Genomic DNA, 17,500 nt, shown 5'->3' with positions numbered 1-17,500 from the left:
TGAGTGAGTGACCTCTCACCTCTAACCCTACACCGACATGCTGCTGAGTGAGTGACCTCTCACCTCTAACCCTACACCGACATGCTGCTGAGTGAGTGACCTCTCACCTCTAACCCTACACCGACATGCTGCTGAGTGAGTGACCTCTCACCTCTAACCCATGACCATGACTTCAGGCCCTAAACCTGCACTCCCCTGATCTCATCTCATCCCCTCTGGGCCTAAAGACAGCATGAATGCTTCTAGTCATAAGAACATGGGGTAGTGCTGCACCCTTGTGGCCAAAATGAATATTACAAAAAACACACACACACACACACACACACACACACACACACACACACACACACACACACACACACACTCACAATGCTCACAAGTCATTTTTTGCAAGTCCATGTCATGTGTCAAGGGGCAAGTCCAAGTTCAATCTCAAGCCTTTGACCACAAGTCCAAGTCAAGTTCAAGTCTCTTATGGATCAGCGTTCTGCATCTGCTGGATGCCATCTGGTCTACTATAGTACCCTGGCCTGAGATAGGCCATAGATAAAACTAAGGAATTAAAACGCATGTATACTGTTACTGTATCATCCTCTCTCCTTATTACGGTATACAACCTTATTAGCATGCAGTATCAGCATTGATACACACACACACACATACACACACACACACACACACACACACACACACACACACACACACACACACACACAATCACCTGCGATCCCCAGCACCACCACCTGTTTTCACAGATGGAAAAAAAGTAAATTCTAAAGATGATCCAGGCAAAACCTTTTTGTTAATTTGTTAAACAGGAGAGGAACAATTTAGTTCAGACTAAGAAAATGGATCACCAATTATTTTTCCTCTCTCACTTGCTTCTCAGGGCTTCCGTAGTTTAGGTACCTTCTCTGACCTCTTGGCTGCAACTTCACTTTACCTCACTTTACTTTACTTTACTTTACTTTACTTTACTTTACTTTACATTACATTACTTCACTTTACTTCACTTTACTTCACTGTACTTCACTTTACTTCACTTAATTCACTTTACCTCACTTCACTATACTTCACTTCACTTCACTTTACTTTACTTTACTTCACTTTACTTCACTTCACTTTACCTCACTTCACTATACTTCACTTCACTTCACCTCACTTTACATTACTTTACTTCACTTTACTTTACTTCACTTCACTTTACCTCACTTCACTATACTTCACTTAACTTTACTTTACTTCACTTTACTTCACTTCACTTTACCTCACTTCACTATACTTCACGTTACTTTATTTTACTTCACTTCACTTCACTATACTTGACTTCACTTCACTTTACTTTACTTCACTTTACTTTTCTTCACTTCACTTCACTATACTTCACTTTACCTCACTTCACTTTACTTTACTTCACTTCACTATACTTCACTTTACTTTACTTTACTTTACTTTACTTTTCTTCACTTCACCTCACTATACGTCACTTCACTTCACGTTACTTTACTTTACTTCACTTCACTATACTTCACTTTACTTTACTTTACTTTACTTTACTTTACTTTACTTTACTTTTCTTCACTTCACTTCACTTCACTATACTTCACTTTACCTCACTTCACTTTACTTCACTTCACTTCACTATACTTCACTATACTTCACTATACTTCACTATACTTCACTTTACTTCACTTTACTTTACTTCACTTCACTATACTTCACTTCACTTTACTTTACTTCACTTCACTTCACTATACTTCACTTTACCTCACTTCACTTTACTTCATTTCACTTTACTTAGCTTTGCTTCACTTGTGCTTTTAATTTTCCTCCACAGATCGTGAAAACCAGTCGATGCTGATCACGTAAGTCAGAGACGCTGCTGCCTTTCACCATCTATGTTAATAGCTTGACACTGCTGCTATGTAAAGTTGCCCACATTGTTCCTTTTAATTGTCTTCGTTTGTATGTTTTCTCTCCTGTCAGTGTGTTTCTGACAGTACCTGAGTGTAACACCTCTCCTCTCTCCTGTCAGTGTGTTTCTGACAGTACCTGAGTGTAACACCTCTCCTCTCTCCTGTCAGTGTGTTTCTGACGGTACCTGAGTGTAACACCTCTCCTCTCTCCTGTCAGTGTGTTTCTGACAGTACCTGAGTGTAACACCTCTCCTCTCTCCTGTCAGTGTGTTTCTGACGGTACCTGAGTGTAACACCTCTCCTCTCTCCTGTCAGTGTGTTTCTGACAGTACCTGAGTGTAACACCTCTCCTCTCTCCTGTCAGTGTGTTTCTGACAGTACCTGAGTGTAACACCTCTCCTCTCTCCTGTCAGTGTGTTTCTGACAGTACCTGAGTGTAACACCTCTCCTCTCTCCTGTCAGTGTGTTTCTGACAGTACCTGAGTGTAACACCTCTCCTCTCTCCTGTCAGTGTGTTTCTGATGGTACCTGAGTGTAACACCTCTCCTCTCTCCTGTCAGTGTGTTTCTGACGGTACCTGAGTGTAACACCTCTCCTCTCTCCTGTCAGTGTGTTTCTGACAGTACCTGAGTGTAACACCTCTCCTCTCTTCTGTCAGTGTGTTTCTGACAGTACCTGAGTGTAACACCTCTCCTCTCTCCTGTCAGTGTGTTTCTGACGGTACCTGAGTGTAACACCTCTCCTCTCTCCTGTCAGTGTGTTTCTGACAGTACCTGAGTGTAACACCTCTCCTCTCTCCTGTCAGTGTGTTTCTGACAGTACCTGAGTGTAACACCTCTCCTCTCTCCTGTCAGTGTGTTTCTGACGGTACCTGAGTGTAACACCTCTCCTCTCTCCTGTCAGTGTGTTTCTGACAGTACCTGAGTGTAACACCTCTCCTCTCTCCTGTCAGTGTGTTTCTGACGGTACCTGAGTGTAACACCTCTCCTCTCTCCTGTCAGTGTGTTTCTGACAGTACCTGAGTGTAACACCTCTCCTCTCTCCTGTCAGTGTGTTTCTGACAGTACCTGAGTGTAACACCTCTCCTCTCTCCTGTCAGTGTGTTTCTGACGGTACCTGAGTGTAACACCTCTCCTCTCTCCTGTCAGTGTGTTTCTGACAGTACCTGAGTGTAACACCTCTCCTCTCTCCTGTCAGTGTGTTTCTGACGGTACCTGAGTGTAACACCTCTCCTCTCTCCTGTCAGTGTGTTTCTGACAGTACCTGAGTGTAACACCTCTCCTCTCTCCTGTCAGTGTGTTTCTGACAGTACCTGAGTGTAACACCTCTCCTCTCTCCTGTCAGTGTGTTTCTGACAGTACCTGAGTGTAACACCTCTCCTCTCTCCTGTCAGTATGTTTCTGACAGTACCTGAGTGTAACACCTCTCCTCTCTCCTGTCACTGTGTTTCTGACAGTACCTGAGTGTAACACCTCTCCTCTCTCCTGTCAGTGTCTTTCTGACGGTACCTGAGTGTAACACCTCTCCTCTCTCCTGTCAGTGTGTTTCTGACAGTACCTGAGTGTAACACCTCTCCTCTCTCCTGTCAGTGTGTTTCTGACAGTACCTGAGTGTAACACCTCTCCTCTCTCCTGTCAGTGTGTTTCTGACGGTACCTGAGTGTAACACCTCTCCTCTCTCCTGTCACTGTGTTTCTGACAGTACCTGAGTGTAACACCTCTCCTCTCTCCTGTCAGTGTGTTTCTGACAGTACCTGAGTGTAACACCTCTCCTCTCTCCTGTCACTGTGTTTCTGACAGTACCTGAGTGTAACACCTCTCCTCTCTCCTGTCAGTGTGTTTCTGACGGTACCTGAGTGTAACACCTCTCCTCTCTCCTGTCACTGTGTTTCTGACGGTACCTGAGTGTAACACCTCTCCTCTCTCCTGTCAGTGTGTTTCTGACAGTACCTGAGTGTAACACCTCTCCTCTCTTCTGTCAGTGTGTTTCTGACGGTACCTGAGTGTAACACCTCTCCTCTCTTCTGTCAGTGTGTTTCTGATGGTACCTGAGTGTAACACCTCTCCTCTCTTCTGTCAGTGTGTTTCTGACGGTACCTGAGTGTAACACCTCTCCTCTCTCCTGTCAGTGTGTTTCTGACAGTACCTGAGTGTAACACCTCTCCTCTCTCCTGTCAGTGTGTTTCTGACAGTACCTGAGTGTAACACCTCTCCTCTCTCCTGTCAGTGTGTTTCTGACGGTACCTGAGTGTAACACCTCTCCTCTCTCCTGTCAGTATGTTTCTGACAGTACCTGAGTGTAACACCTCTCCTCTCTCCTGTCAGTGTGTTTCTGACAGTACCTGAGTGTAACACCTCTCCTCTCTCCTGTCAGTATGTTTCTGACGGTACCTGAGTGTAACACCTCTCCTCTCTCCTGTCAGTGTGTTTCTGACAGTACCTGAGTGTAACACCTCTCCTCTCTCCTGTCAGTGTCTTTCTGACGGTACCTGAGTGTAACACCTCTCCTCTCTCCTGTCAGTGTGTTTCTGACAGTACCTGAGTGTAACACCTCTCCTCTCTCCTGTCAGTGTGTTTCTGACGGTACCTGAGTGTAACACCTCTCCTCTCTCCTGTCAGTGTGTTTCTGACAGTACCTGAGTGTAACACCTCTCCTCTCTCCTGTCACTGTGTTTCTGACAGTACCTGAGTGTAACACCTCTCCTCTCTTCTGTCAGTGTGTTTCTGACAGTACCTGAGTGTAACACCTCTCCTCTCTCCTGTCAGTGTGTTTCTGACGGTACCTGAGTGTAACACCTCTCCTCTCTCCTGTCAGTGTGTTTCTGACGGTACCTGAGTGTAACACCTCTCCTCTCTCCTGTCAGTGTGTTTCTGACAGTACCTGAGTGTAACACCTCTCCTCTCTCCTGTCAGTGTGTTTCTGACGGTACCTGAGTGTAACACCTCTCCTCTCTCCTGTCAGTGTGTTTCTGACAGTACCTGAGTGTAACACCTCTCCTCTCTCCTGTCAGTGTGTTTCTGACAGTACCTGAGTGTAACACCTCTCCTCTCTCCTGTCAGTGTGTTTCTGACGGTACCTGAGTGTAACACCTCTCCTCTCTCCTGTCAGGGGTGAATCAGGTGCAGGGAAAACGGTCAACACGAAGCGGGTGATTCAGTACTTTGCCATTACCGCTGCTGCTGGAGAAAATGTGAAGAAAGGAGTAAGAAGCTTTCACACTTTCACACCATCTCCCTCCCATCACAACAAACAGCCTTAAAGGCCCATTCTGTACCATTTTGGAAGAAATGAATGTACATAAAGTGTGTTTCATTACCAATGAGTGACTGCTCCATAAGTAAGTTAAGAAATGAGAGCAGGTGTGTGTCTGCAGGTGTGTGTCTCTAGGTGTGTGTCTCTACAGGTGTGTCTCTGCAGGTGTGTGTCTCTGCAGGTGTGTGTCTGCAGGTGTGTGTCTGCAGGTGTGTGTCTCTGCAGGTGTGTGTCTCTACAGGTGTGTGTCTCTACAGGTGTGTGTCTGCAGGTGTGTGTGTCTGCAGGTGTGTGTCTCTACAGGTGGGTGTCTCTGCAGGTGTGTGTCTCTGCAGGTGTGTGTCTGCAGGTGTGTGTCTGCAGGTGTGTGTCTCTGCAGGTGTGTGTCTCTACAGGTGTGTGTCTCTGCAGGTGTGTGTCTGCAGGTGTGTGTCTCTACAGGTGTGTGTCTCTGCAGGTGTGTGTCTACAGGTGTGTGTCTCTGCAGGTGTGTGTCTCTACAAGTGTGTGTCTCTGCAGGTGTGTGTCTCTACAGGTGTGTGTCTCTGCAGGTGTGTATCTCTACAGGTGTGTGTCTCTGCAGGTGTCTGTCTCTATAGGTGTGTGTCTCTACAGGTGTGTGTCTCTGCAGGTGTGTATCTCTACAGGTGTGTGTCTCTGCAGGTGTCTGTCTCTATAGGTGTGTGTCTCTGCAGGTGTGTGTCTCTGCAGGTGTGTGTCTCTACAGGTGTGTGTCTCTGCAGATGTGTGTCTCTGCAGGTGTGTGTCTCTACAGGTGTGTGTCTCTGCAGGTGTGTGTCTGCAGGTGTGTGTCTCTGCAGGTGTGTGTCTCTACAGGTGTGTGTCTCTGCAGGTGTGTGTCTCTACAGGTGTGTGTCTCTGCAGGTGTCTGTCTCTATAGGTGTGTGTCTCTGCAGGTGTGTGTCTCTGCAGGTGTGTGTCTCTGCAGGTGTGTGTCTCTACAGGTGTGTGTCTCTACAGGTGTGTGTCTCTACAGGTGTGTGTCTCTACAGGTGTGTGTCTCTGCAGGTGTGTGTCTCTGCAGGTGTGTGTCTCTGCAGGTGTCTGTCTCTATAGGTGTGTGTCTCTGCAGGTGTGTGTCTCTGCAGGTGTGTGTCTCTGCAGGTGTGTGTCTCTACAGGTGTGTGTCTCTACAGGTGTGTGTCTCTGCAGGTGTGTGTCTCTGCAGGTGTGTGTCTCTGCAGGTGTGTGTCTCTGCAGGTGTGTGTCTCTGCAGATGTGTGTGTCTGCAGGTGTGTGTCTCTGCAGGTGTGTGTCTCTACAGGTGTGTGTCTCTGCAGGGGTGTGTCTCTGCAGGTGTGTGTCTCTACAGGTGTGTGTCTCTACAGGTGTGTGTCTCTGCAGGTGTGTGTCTCTACAGGTGTGTGTCTCTGCAGGTGTGTGTCTCTGCAGGTGTGTGTCTCTACAGGTGTGTGTCTCTGCAGGTGTGTGTCTCTACAGGTGTGTGTCTCTGCAGGTATTATGTGTGTGTATCTGCGTTCATCTGTTCCTGTGGTGTGCTCAATTCTATCAGCAGCTTCGGCTCCTCTTGGGCCACGGTTCCACGGAAAATTGGGCGCGTCCACGAGCCTGCCTCTCAGTGCTTCAGCCAGTAAATACACCAGCGAAGAAGAAGATACACACGTACAGGCTAACGTTACGCTAGCTAATGCAGTCAACAAACCTCAACAAACAACCAACAACACAGAGTGCAGTAAAAAGTCCACATAAGCAGAAAAAGAAAAAGAACAAAGATGTATCTAGTGAAGCCCGTCTGGCCAAACAGCAGCAATGCGACCGACGTCGAGGGGAAACTAGAGTCGGGGCTGTGTTTTCGGTTCAGGGGGCGACCTTATACATTAGCGTTAGCTGCTGTGATATTGTGGTTTTGGCTGGCTATTTAGATAACGTTAGCTTGCTTGCTAACGTGGCTAACCAATATAGCTAATCGATTTACTGTACCACCCAGAAGCTCCACTAATAGCGTTACTGTCTTGTGTGGATAATGTCATAGTCACAAATAGACCAAATGTTACGACCGTTATGCTTATGGAACATTGTTTGACTGCAGTAACAGATCAAGTCCCTGTTTGTTTGGTCGCGTCCAGCTCACATCAGCACCAGGCATAGACTGTCTAATAGGGGAAGCAGGCAGTTAGCTCCTGGCTCATGCTAACGTTAGTATCCACTTCCCCGCAGCCAACGCAAGCCAAAACATAACCAAACATGCCACAATAACATACGCTAATTCGTCCAGAATCTTTCCCGGCCATCGCGGGGCTGATCTGTCCGATAAATTGTCCAGGTTGCCGTTTCCAGGGTGACTTTTATCAGCTAATGTTACAAAGCAACCAAGACCTTTGCTGTCATTATTTTAGCCAGGCAGCTGCTGGGCTCGTGCGAGTACGGTGCACACATGCCAGCACGAACACAGGCTGCCTGCAGTTACTCTAATGGCCACCGGTGTCAGTATGAGTCAGAAGTTACGGAATGGGCCTTTAACAAACAGCCTTAAAGGAGAATTCCGGTTTTTTACAACCTGCACCTTATTTCTAGCTGGATGTATGTTTTAGTCACCCTGAACAGAAATGTCTGAAGATGAAGCATTATAGAGCTAGAAAGGCCTGGAACAGAGGCCATGGTGGCACCTGCAGCTCTCTCCAGCACCATCTCTCATTGTCTTTAAAGATATAATAAGGATATATGAGCCAGTGCATGGCAGAAAATAGGCTTTTTATTCGCCACACCCACTTTTTCTCTCTTCCGCGTTAGATGCAATTGTATTTGTTCTTCCGGTTCAGCGCTAGTTGGCGGCCAATTTCAAAACAAAACGTCACTATGAATGAAGTTTGGCAACATTCAGAAGCTACACTGACTGCGGCCAACTTCAGTGACATGTTCATAGCGTTACTGCTGCGAGGAGCCGATGGCTGTACCCGGTCGGCATTTAACGTTAGTTACAAAAGCACGTCGACAGTGTTTTCTCACTGCCAGTGGGTTGACAGATACTAGCTAGTCAGACTGGTCACACAGTCCTCGCTGCTCCTTAAATATTTCCAAATAGGCGTTATTCTGATAAACTGGTCACACATTTGGAATGTTACGTTCTCACCCGAAAAAATATAAAAACTTTAATACGGTTTGTTTTTTTTGCTTGAAAACAGCTTTTTGGTAAGCCTAAAAATGACTACGGTAGGCCTAATCTACTTCCGTGTCTAAAATGGAAAGACGATTACAAAATGACGTCATGCAGAAGCGTCCTTATATGGGCAAATAATAAGGTGAGTAGGACGCAGCACGGATAACACATGCCCCCACGGACTCTGTTTCAGGCCGTCGCACGGCGTGTTCTACAGTAGCTCTAGAATCCTTCATTTTCACAAATGTCTATTCAGCTGGAAATAAGGTCCAGTTTGTAAAAAAACAAAATCAGAATTCTCCTTTAACAAACAGACCATCACATCACTGCTGTTATCCCTGGACTTTCCATCACATACACACCTGTAGCACCTGAGAACGTATAACAATAGTAGAAACAATAATAATACAACAACAAATAACAACAAAACAAAATCACAATGATTTTTCTTGTTGTAATGACTTGTCTGTATTCCTAAACTCTCTCTCTCTTCGTCTCTCCTGACCTAACTGTTCACTGGAGACTTCTTGCAGTGAAAGATCATTGAATCCAAACCTTCAGCCTGGCTGTCACTGTGACAGTCTGTCTCTCTGTCTGTTTGTTTGTTTGTGTGTGTGTGTGTGTGTGTGTGTGTGTGTGTGTGTGTGTGTGTGTGTGTGTGCGTGCGTGTGTGCGTGCGTGCGTGTGTGCGTGCGTGCGTGTGTGTGTCTGTCTGTTTACGTGTGTGTGTGTGTGTCTTTCTGTCACCTGCCTCTAATCTGTCACCTGTCTGTCTCTCTCACCTGTCTGTGTACCCAGGGATCTTTAGAGGACCAGATCATTGAAGCTAACCCGGCCATGGAGGCGTTCGGCAACGCCAAGACCATCCGCAACGACAACTCCTCTCGCTTCGTGAGTGTTAAAGGGATATTTATGGACGAGATTTCACAAAATAAATTCTTATTGCAAGTTTGGACGGTGTGCGGGACTCCCCTTTTTTACATTGTATTGTACAGCAAGTGGGCGACCGATCGAAGATTTTTACAATCAGTTTCAAATTCACTAAATGCAGTTGTTCGATACAAATCCAGAAAACAGAATTTAACAGCTTGAGACTTGACTTGGGTTGTGGGGACTTGGGACTTGACACTGACTTGTATTTTCATGAATTGAAAAGGTTTCTAAAGTCTAAAGTCTAGTCACCTCTGGTCTCTGTCTCATCTCAGGGAAAGTTCATCAGGATTCATTTTGGGCCCACCGGGAAGCTGGCATCTGCTGACATCGACATATGTAGGTTCTGTGTGTGTGTGTGTGCATATGCACACGTGTGTTAATGAGCTTTGTCAGATTTTCTAGAAAAAAACCCAATTAGTTTGAATTAGTTCCCCCTTGCCATCACTTGTTAAAGCACTGCGTACGTAGGCTCCTGGGTAGCACCGGCCGGCACCTATTTCAGATTTTTTTGAAGCCAGGAGCCTGTAGCCAAAGGCAATGGGAGCATTTCTCCCATCCTGCTCGTCCTCCTCCTCGGGGCAGGCCAGGATCGGTTTCCTCACAGCGCCCTCTAGCTGTCACTGGTCACAGGTGACAATCTTCTGCATGTTTTTATTGGGGCCCAGGGGAACACGGGGAGAACATGCAAACTCCACATAGAAAGGCCCTTTTCACAAGATAAGCCACCTGGGCACCAGGCACAGAAGGTGTGGGGAACTACCCTGCACATTGTGGGAGTACTATAGAAGTCTATTGGACTACCCTGCATGTTGTGGGAGTTCTATAGAAGTCTATTGGACTACCCTGCACATTGTGGGAGTTCTATAGAAGTCTATTGGACTACCCTGCACATTGTGGGAGTTCTATAGAAGTCTATTGGAGTACCCTGCACATTGTGGGAGTTCTATAGAAGTCTATTGGATTACTCTGCACATTGTGGGAGTTCTATAAAAGTCTATTGGACTACCCTGTATGTTGTGGGAGTTCTATAGAAGTCTATTGGACTACCCTGCACATTGTGGGAGTTCTATAGAAGTCTATTGGACTACCCTGCACATTGTGGGAGTTCTATAGAAGTCTATTGGATTACTCTGCACATTGTGGGAGTTCTATAAAAGTCTATTGGACTACCCTGTATGTTGTGGGAGTTCTATAGAAGTCTATTGGACTACCCTGCACATTGTTGGAGTTCTATAGAAGTCTATTGGACTACCCTGCACATTGTGGGAGTTCTATAGAAGTGTACTGGACTACCCTGCACATTGTGGGAGTTCTATAGAAGTCTACTGGACTACCCTGCACATTGTGGGCGTTCTATAGAAGTCTATTGGACTACCCTGCACATTGTGGGAGTTCTATAGAAGTCTATTGAGCAACTCTGCACATTGTGGGAGTTCTATAGAAGTCTATTGGACTACCCTGCATGTTGTGGGAGTTCTATAGAAGTCTATTGGACTACCCTGCACATTGTGGGAGTTCTATAGAAGTCTATTGAGCAACTCTGCACATTGTGGGAGTTCTATAGAAGTCTATTGGACTACCCTGCATGTTGTGGGAGTTCTATAGAAGTCTATTGGACTACCCTGCACATTGTGGGAGTTCTATAGAAGTCTATTGAGCAACTCTGCACATTGTGGGAGTTCTATAGAAGTCTATTGGACTACCCTGCATGTTGTGGGAGTTCTATAGAAGTCTATTGGACTACCCTGCACATTGTGGGAGTTCTATAGAAGTCTATTGGACTAACCTGCACATTGTGGGAGTTCTATAGAAGTATATTGGACTAACCTGCATGTTGTGGGAGTTCTATAGAAGTCTATTGGACTAACCTGCACATTGTGGGAGTTCTATAGAAGTCTATTGGACTACCCTGCACATTGTGGGAGTTCTATAGAAGTATATTGGGCTACCCTGCATGTTGTGGGAGTTCTATAGAAGTCTATTGGACTAACCTGCACATTGTGGGAGTTCTATAGAAGTGTATTGGGCTACCCTGCATGTTGTGGGAGTTCTATAGAAGTCTATTGGACTACCCTGCACATTGTGGGAGTTCTATAGAAGTCTATTGGACTACCCTGCATGTTGTGGGAGTTCTATAGAAGTCTATTGGACTACCCTGCACATTGTGGGAGTTCTATAGAAGTCTATTGGACTACCCTGCATGTTGTGGGAGTTCTATAGAAGTCTATTGGACTAACCTGCACATTGTGGGAGTTCTATAGAAGTATATTGGGCTACCCTGCATGTTGTGGGAGTTCTATAGAAGTCTATTGGACTAACCTGCACATTGTGGGAGTTCTATAGAAGTCTATTGAGCAACTCTGCACATTGTGGGAGTTCTATAGAAGTCTATTGGACTAACCTGCACATTGTGGGAGTTCTATAGAAGTCTATTGGACTAACCTGCACATTGTGGGAGTTCTATTCACCTTATGTAGCCACGCCCATTTGACGTGTGGTCGTGTCACGACTTCCGGCTAAAAATAAAATAAAATAAAAAGGCCGGCTGCTCCAATATCATCTAACTCTGAATTAACTAATAATTTAGCCAATTGTATGTAACATACCAAATAAAAGCAAACGGCAATGTCTAAGAATGCAATGCCATGTAACTGGCTCATTAAGTCTCGCATTCCAGGGAATTACATTAACGTCTGCGGGTCTTATAGACGTAAGTGGCTCGAGCTGCGCTCGGAGGAGAGAAAACTATCTGAAGCTTTCTTTGTTGGAGTCCAGGTATGTTTTACAAGAAAGTGCTCGTCATTGTCGACGATAACGTTATCTGACCTGGCTAACAGTGGATACTCGCTTGCTTGCTGTGTACCGAGCTCAAAGTAGTAGGCTACGTTCTTTATTTTACCCCCTGCATTGTCCGCTCCAAAAACAACTCTCTTATTTTGCGCCGTGACCGCCGGAAGTGTTAACAGGACCCGGAAGAATTTGGCCCACTGTAAGGTCTAAACATAAGGCGAATAGAAGTCTATTGGACTACCCTGCACCTTGTGGGACTTCTATAGAAGTATATTGGACAATCCTGTATGTTGTGGGAGTTCTATAGAGGTCTACGTTGTCGCCAAATACGTCGAGGGTTGTCGAGGGAGCCTCTAAGTATAATTTAATGTAGATTGGGAGATAACAGGAGAGAGTGAAAGCTATGACCAAGTATATGCACTACATTCTTTCACTGAGCTAACTTATAGTTATTGAAATCCTAGTGAAATCACATACCGGTAATTTACTAATTTAGCTGGCCACTCCCCTGCGACCCCTTCGTCAAGCTGACGTCTGAGTATAAGGTCTAGCTGCCGTTGTCGAGGCTGACACACAAGCATGTGTTCCGCTTTAGCACTCAAGTGTTTTAAACATGCTAGCAGCTAGCTAGCATGTTTTTTTGCCTTTCTATCGCTCAGTCTGTCCGTCTCTCTCTTTTTCCTGTTGTAGATCTTGATGTGTTGGTTTTAAAATGATGGACTCTTGGAAGAAGAGTAAAAGTTTGCTGTTTACAGCCAGCAAAACAACTGGAGTAAATGCAAACTAGAAGTAGACGAGCACAATTTTGTCTGTGACTTCCATTGACATTGTTCTTGTGTTGTGTTGTGTTGTGTTGAGTATAGTCAGTTTGTGTGTGGTGTATGTGTGCGGTATTGATGTGTGTTATTAATTTGTGTATTTTGTTGTCAGACCTTCTAGAAAAGTCAAGAGTTGTGTTCCAGCAGGCAGGAGAGAGAAGCTACCACATCTACTATCAGATCCTGTCCAATCACAAGCCAGAACTACAAGGTATAATATAACCCCGCCAACTAGCAGATCCAGATCCATGCGTGTGTGTGTGTATATATATCGATATATCGATATATATATATATATATATATATATCGATAGATAGATAATGTATGTATAGAGATAGATAGATAGATAGTTAGATAGATAGATAGATAGATAGATCATGTATGTATAGAGATATAAATAGATAGATACGTTAGATAGATAGATAGATAGATAGATAGATAATGTATGTATAGAGATAGATAGTTAGATAGATAGATAGATAGATAGATAGATAGATAGATAGATAGATAGATAGATAGATAGATAGATAGATAGTGGCTATATTGGCTATATTTTAAGTTTCTTGATGATTAAAATGTGCTCTTCTCACTGCCCGATAGAGCATGAAATATAATACTAGTTTTCAACATTTCTCTGTTATAATAATACATTAGGGATAATGTACAGCCTGTCCTGCTTATTACCTGACTACTTACTAAATAAATAAATAATTTAACAAAAAATATTGATCTAAAAATTATTTTGTTGATTTAAAAATGGCTTTATTGCTTCCGCTAGAAAAATAGTCTGTTGGATTCTAAGCTGGAACTGCGTCCATATGTAAACTCTGCAGCCTTCTAAAGATTAGCCTACTTACAGTAGCATTAAACTGAACATTTCCTTTGATGGTGAAGTGAGAATGGGACTTATTTTGGAATATTGATGTTGACGTTTTTCTGCCCATTCATCTCTACATCTCCTTCTTGTTGGGTCTTTGCAGTCGACAGACACACCTGGAAACAATTAAAGCTAACGTTATACTTGCTAACTAGCATTTGGACATGCTGCTAGCACACCAGCTGGGTAGAAACAACAATACTGTACCTGGATTCGTCTGAGATGTTTCTAACAAAGAGAGAGGTGTTTGGAGTCTCTACCTCGCCATTTTAACAGACTGCTGGCTGAGTTTTCTGCCACAGGGTGTCGCAAATGAGCTAACGTTAAACCAGGGGTGGGCAATTATTTTTCATGGGGGGCCACATGAAAAACCCAGATTGTTGCCAGGGGCCGAACAAATATTGTCATGCCGTAACCCATGGATGGGTAACTTTGATGATAGAGAGGGCCACAAAAAATGTCTTCGCTACCAGGTTTTGCTGAGGGCTGAACGGCGCCAGCGCGAACAATTTGGTGCATTTGAAGGCAGGTTTAGAGGAATAACTAATTTTAAATTAACAGTTGTGATGTCATTATTCAGTCTTAAGCTTAATTTATACTTATTATAAAGTGTTGCTCAGCAAATGGTCGCAGACGAAAAATAAAGTGTCGCTCATGGTGTTGCAGTTATACTTCAGTGAATGTTCGCCTCGGTTCAACGGTCACGTGACACTCGAACGCTATAGTGCTGCAGACAGCCAAGAGAAGAGGAATGCACAGTGAAACCACCTCGGAGGCAAGATGTAACGTACTTGACTGCAGCCGCATATAAATGACACACAACCACACAATTCACCTCCTCTCTCGTTCTTTGTGATTTTCACGAAGTCATACATCAAGGACAGGCTGATAAAAATAGCGGGGACACGTTCATTCATTTCAACCGAGTGAAAACCAAAACAAGGAAGTCAAGCGTGTGCCGTCTATATAGCCAATCAGACTTGCGCGACACATCGTGACGTAGTCAGCGACACTAGACATTTCACCAGGTAGCAGACACTGCTCGCCGACACTTGAAAGTGTCGACTCAAGTCCTCATTTCTGTCGGCGACCGTTTCAAAAGTGTCGGCAGACAAAGCATAAATTGGGCTTTAACCACCAATATTTGATCCTTTTCTCACTCACTCCTATGTCACCACCTGCTCTCAGGGCTTGAAATTAACTTTTTTGACCACCTGCCAATATGGCTGCTAGATTTTAAAGTTACCAGCCAATTAGAATTTCCACTGAAATGTTTTTCTTGAAATAAATCAGAATATGAGTGGGTTAATTTAAGCATAAGTATCAGTAAGTGTCCCGGGATGATCAAAGCCTGTGTTGAGGGTCACACGAACAAAAATGCAGTCTTGAAGCTAAATAAATCCAAAATCAATGAGTTATTTGAGTTATTTAAATTTCTACTTCAATGTAGCCTTTTACTCATAAAGATTATTGAAAGATATTCCATATTCCAGACTGAAATGCTATAACAGAAGTGGAGTATTGGCCAGAATATGACATGAACATTTGGACACTTATTCAGCGGGTATCTTGCATGTTGCGTTCAGGTGCAGTGTGTGTAAAAAAAAAAATCCACCGCCGCATCCGGCCCGTGGGCCGTATTTTGCCCATGTGTGCGTTAAACTGACCGGACTTCTTTTTGCAGATTAATATGACTGGGCGGTCTGCAATGGCCTGAAACAGACTGCTGAATGCTGCGGTTGACCAATCAGAATGTAGTATTCAACAAGGCTGATATTGTTTTGTGTGCGGTGTTGCAGACATGCTGCTGGTGACCACCAACCCCTACGACTACCACTGCTGCTCCCAGGGTGTCACCACCGTGGAGGGCATCAAGGATTCAAGGATGGAGAGGAGCTCATGCTCACGGATGTGAGAGGCTCACACACACAATTTTTTTCTAGAAGCTGAGATAATGAGCCTTTTGTGAAATTAAACATTTCAAACACATCACTGACTCTGAAGCTAATCTTTTCTAATCACACCTCAAAAATAATTTCCTTCAATAAAACAGTGAAGGCCAGGGAATTTTGTTTGGCAGAATAATATTTTTTAGCTACAACCAGCAGCGCTGGCCCCTGCGTGCGCTGCTGGTTGCAGCTTCTTGCTGGTCTTGATTTGCTGCTGGTGGGCATCGGATATTCTGGGTTGCGTTTGTCAATCCTGTCCTGCTGCCTGGGTCTGTCTGGGTGTTGTGTGCTGCTCTGCGTGCCCCCCCCCCCCCGCCCCGCCTCGCCTCAACTGCACACTCCTCCTCCTGTCTGTGGTGGCTCTCTGCTGAGTTTGCTGTGCGCACAGTGAAGGATGCGCGACATCCAGCTTTTTTACAGCGTTCCGCATGTGTTTGTCACCGGCAACCATGCTTCCAGTTGAGAATAATAACAACTCCACGGTGTGGATGTGCGGATGTGCTGTCGCAACCGACACGGAGCGGCTCAATTGTGGGAGCAGATTGGCTGCTGCAGGCACAGCTGCAGTAACGTTATGCTTCAGCATATCGATGCCTACGGATGCGATGCGATTTCCGACTTCTTCTTTGTTTTTTCCTTGCCTTTCTGTTATGTGGAGAGCACTGTCGCCACCTAAGGGTTCTGTAAAATAGGTTAGACACATTCAATAGCTCCCATATCGTAAGAGGCGATGTAAGAGGCTTAGATCGACACCCCCCGTCAAAAAACGCAATTGACGAACATGTCCGTCCTTGGCACTCTACGTTACTATTTGAAATGACGAACATGTTCGTCCATGGCACTCAATGAGTTATTCATAGCTTTCAAGGGGCGTTACGTAAGTACAAGGAACGCCCCTTCTGGCGGTCAAAACTCAAAACAACAATGGCGCTGAACACTGACCAGACGCAGGCAGCTGCAGCAAAAAGCGGTCTTTTTTCCTCCAGTTTCCAGTCAGGAATATTTAAACGCAGCACAGCTCTGTTTCATTAGTGACATACTGACACGGTGAATCGATTCACTTTGCACCGTGACTCCAGTGTCTGCTCCAGGTTATGACAATATTAGCGCAGAACTACTCAAAGTGGTTTCTGATGCTATTGTCAAACCTTTGACACATATATTTAACCTTTCTTTTAGTAAAGGAATAGTGCCACAAGAATTGAAAACGGCCAAAATTATCCCCATCTACAAAGCTGATGATCCTGCAATATTTACCAACTACAGACCCATTTCCATTTTACCCTCCATCTCTAAGATTCTTGAAAAGTTAGCTTACAACAGATTACTATGCTATCTTGACAGGAATGAAATATTATATAAACATCAATATGGTTTCAGAAAATCCAGATCTACATACATGGCTATTACACATCTTACCAATGAATTACATAGAGCAAATGATAATAAGAAATACACCATAGGAATTTTTCTAGATTTGTCAAAAGCCTTTGACACCGTAGACCACCATATTTTAATACAGAAATTAAATTATTTGGGACTGGATGATCAGGCTTTGTTGTGGTTCACCAGATATTTAGAACATAGAAAACAGTTTGTGGCCTTTAAAGGAGTAACCTCTCCTCCTCTTATGGTGAATTGTGGGGTCCCCCAGGGATCAATCCTTGGGCCATTGTTATTCCTTGTTTATATTAATGATTTGCCCAATGTATCAGAACTGCTATCCAAAATTTTATTTGCTGATGATACAAGCTTGTTTTATTCTCACTCAGAGCTTGATGTGGTTGTGAAGGTTGTTAACGAGGAATTGGAAAAAATGTCAAAA

At 44.5% G+C, this 17,500-nt stretch overlaps 1 pseudogene across 1 annotated transcript in view; it reads left to right on the top strand.

Annotated features, from left to right (window-relative positions):
- Positions 1–17,500, top strand: part of LOC310794707 (myosin-7-like) — a 109,179-nt pseudogene that overhangs the window by 12,138 nt on the left and 79,541 nt on the right. Inside the window, exons 6-11 of the transcript XR_014553963.1 lie at positions 1,838–1,865; positions 5,025–5,118; positions 9,106–9,198; positions 9,513–9,576; positions 12,961–13,059; positions 15,526–15,637. The product of XR_014553963.1 is annotated as a myosin-7-like (transcript). The remainder of the gene's footprint in view (positions 1–1,837; positions 1,866–5,024; positions 5,119–9,105; positions 9,199–9,512; positions 9,577–12,960; positions 13,060–15,525; positions 15,638–17,500) is intronic.

This window comes from Poromitra crassiceps (assembly GCF_964638095.1).
Source record: "Poromitra crassiceps genome assembly, chromosome: 20".
Classification (NCBI taxonomy): domain Eukaryota; kingdom Metazoa; phylum Chordata; class Actinopteri; order Beryciformes; family Melamphaidae; genus Poromitra; species Poromitra crassiceps.
The sequence above is the reverse complement of the archived record's forward strand: the minus strand, read 5'-3'. Positions and strand labels throughout refer to the sequence as shown.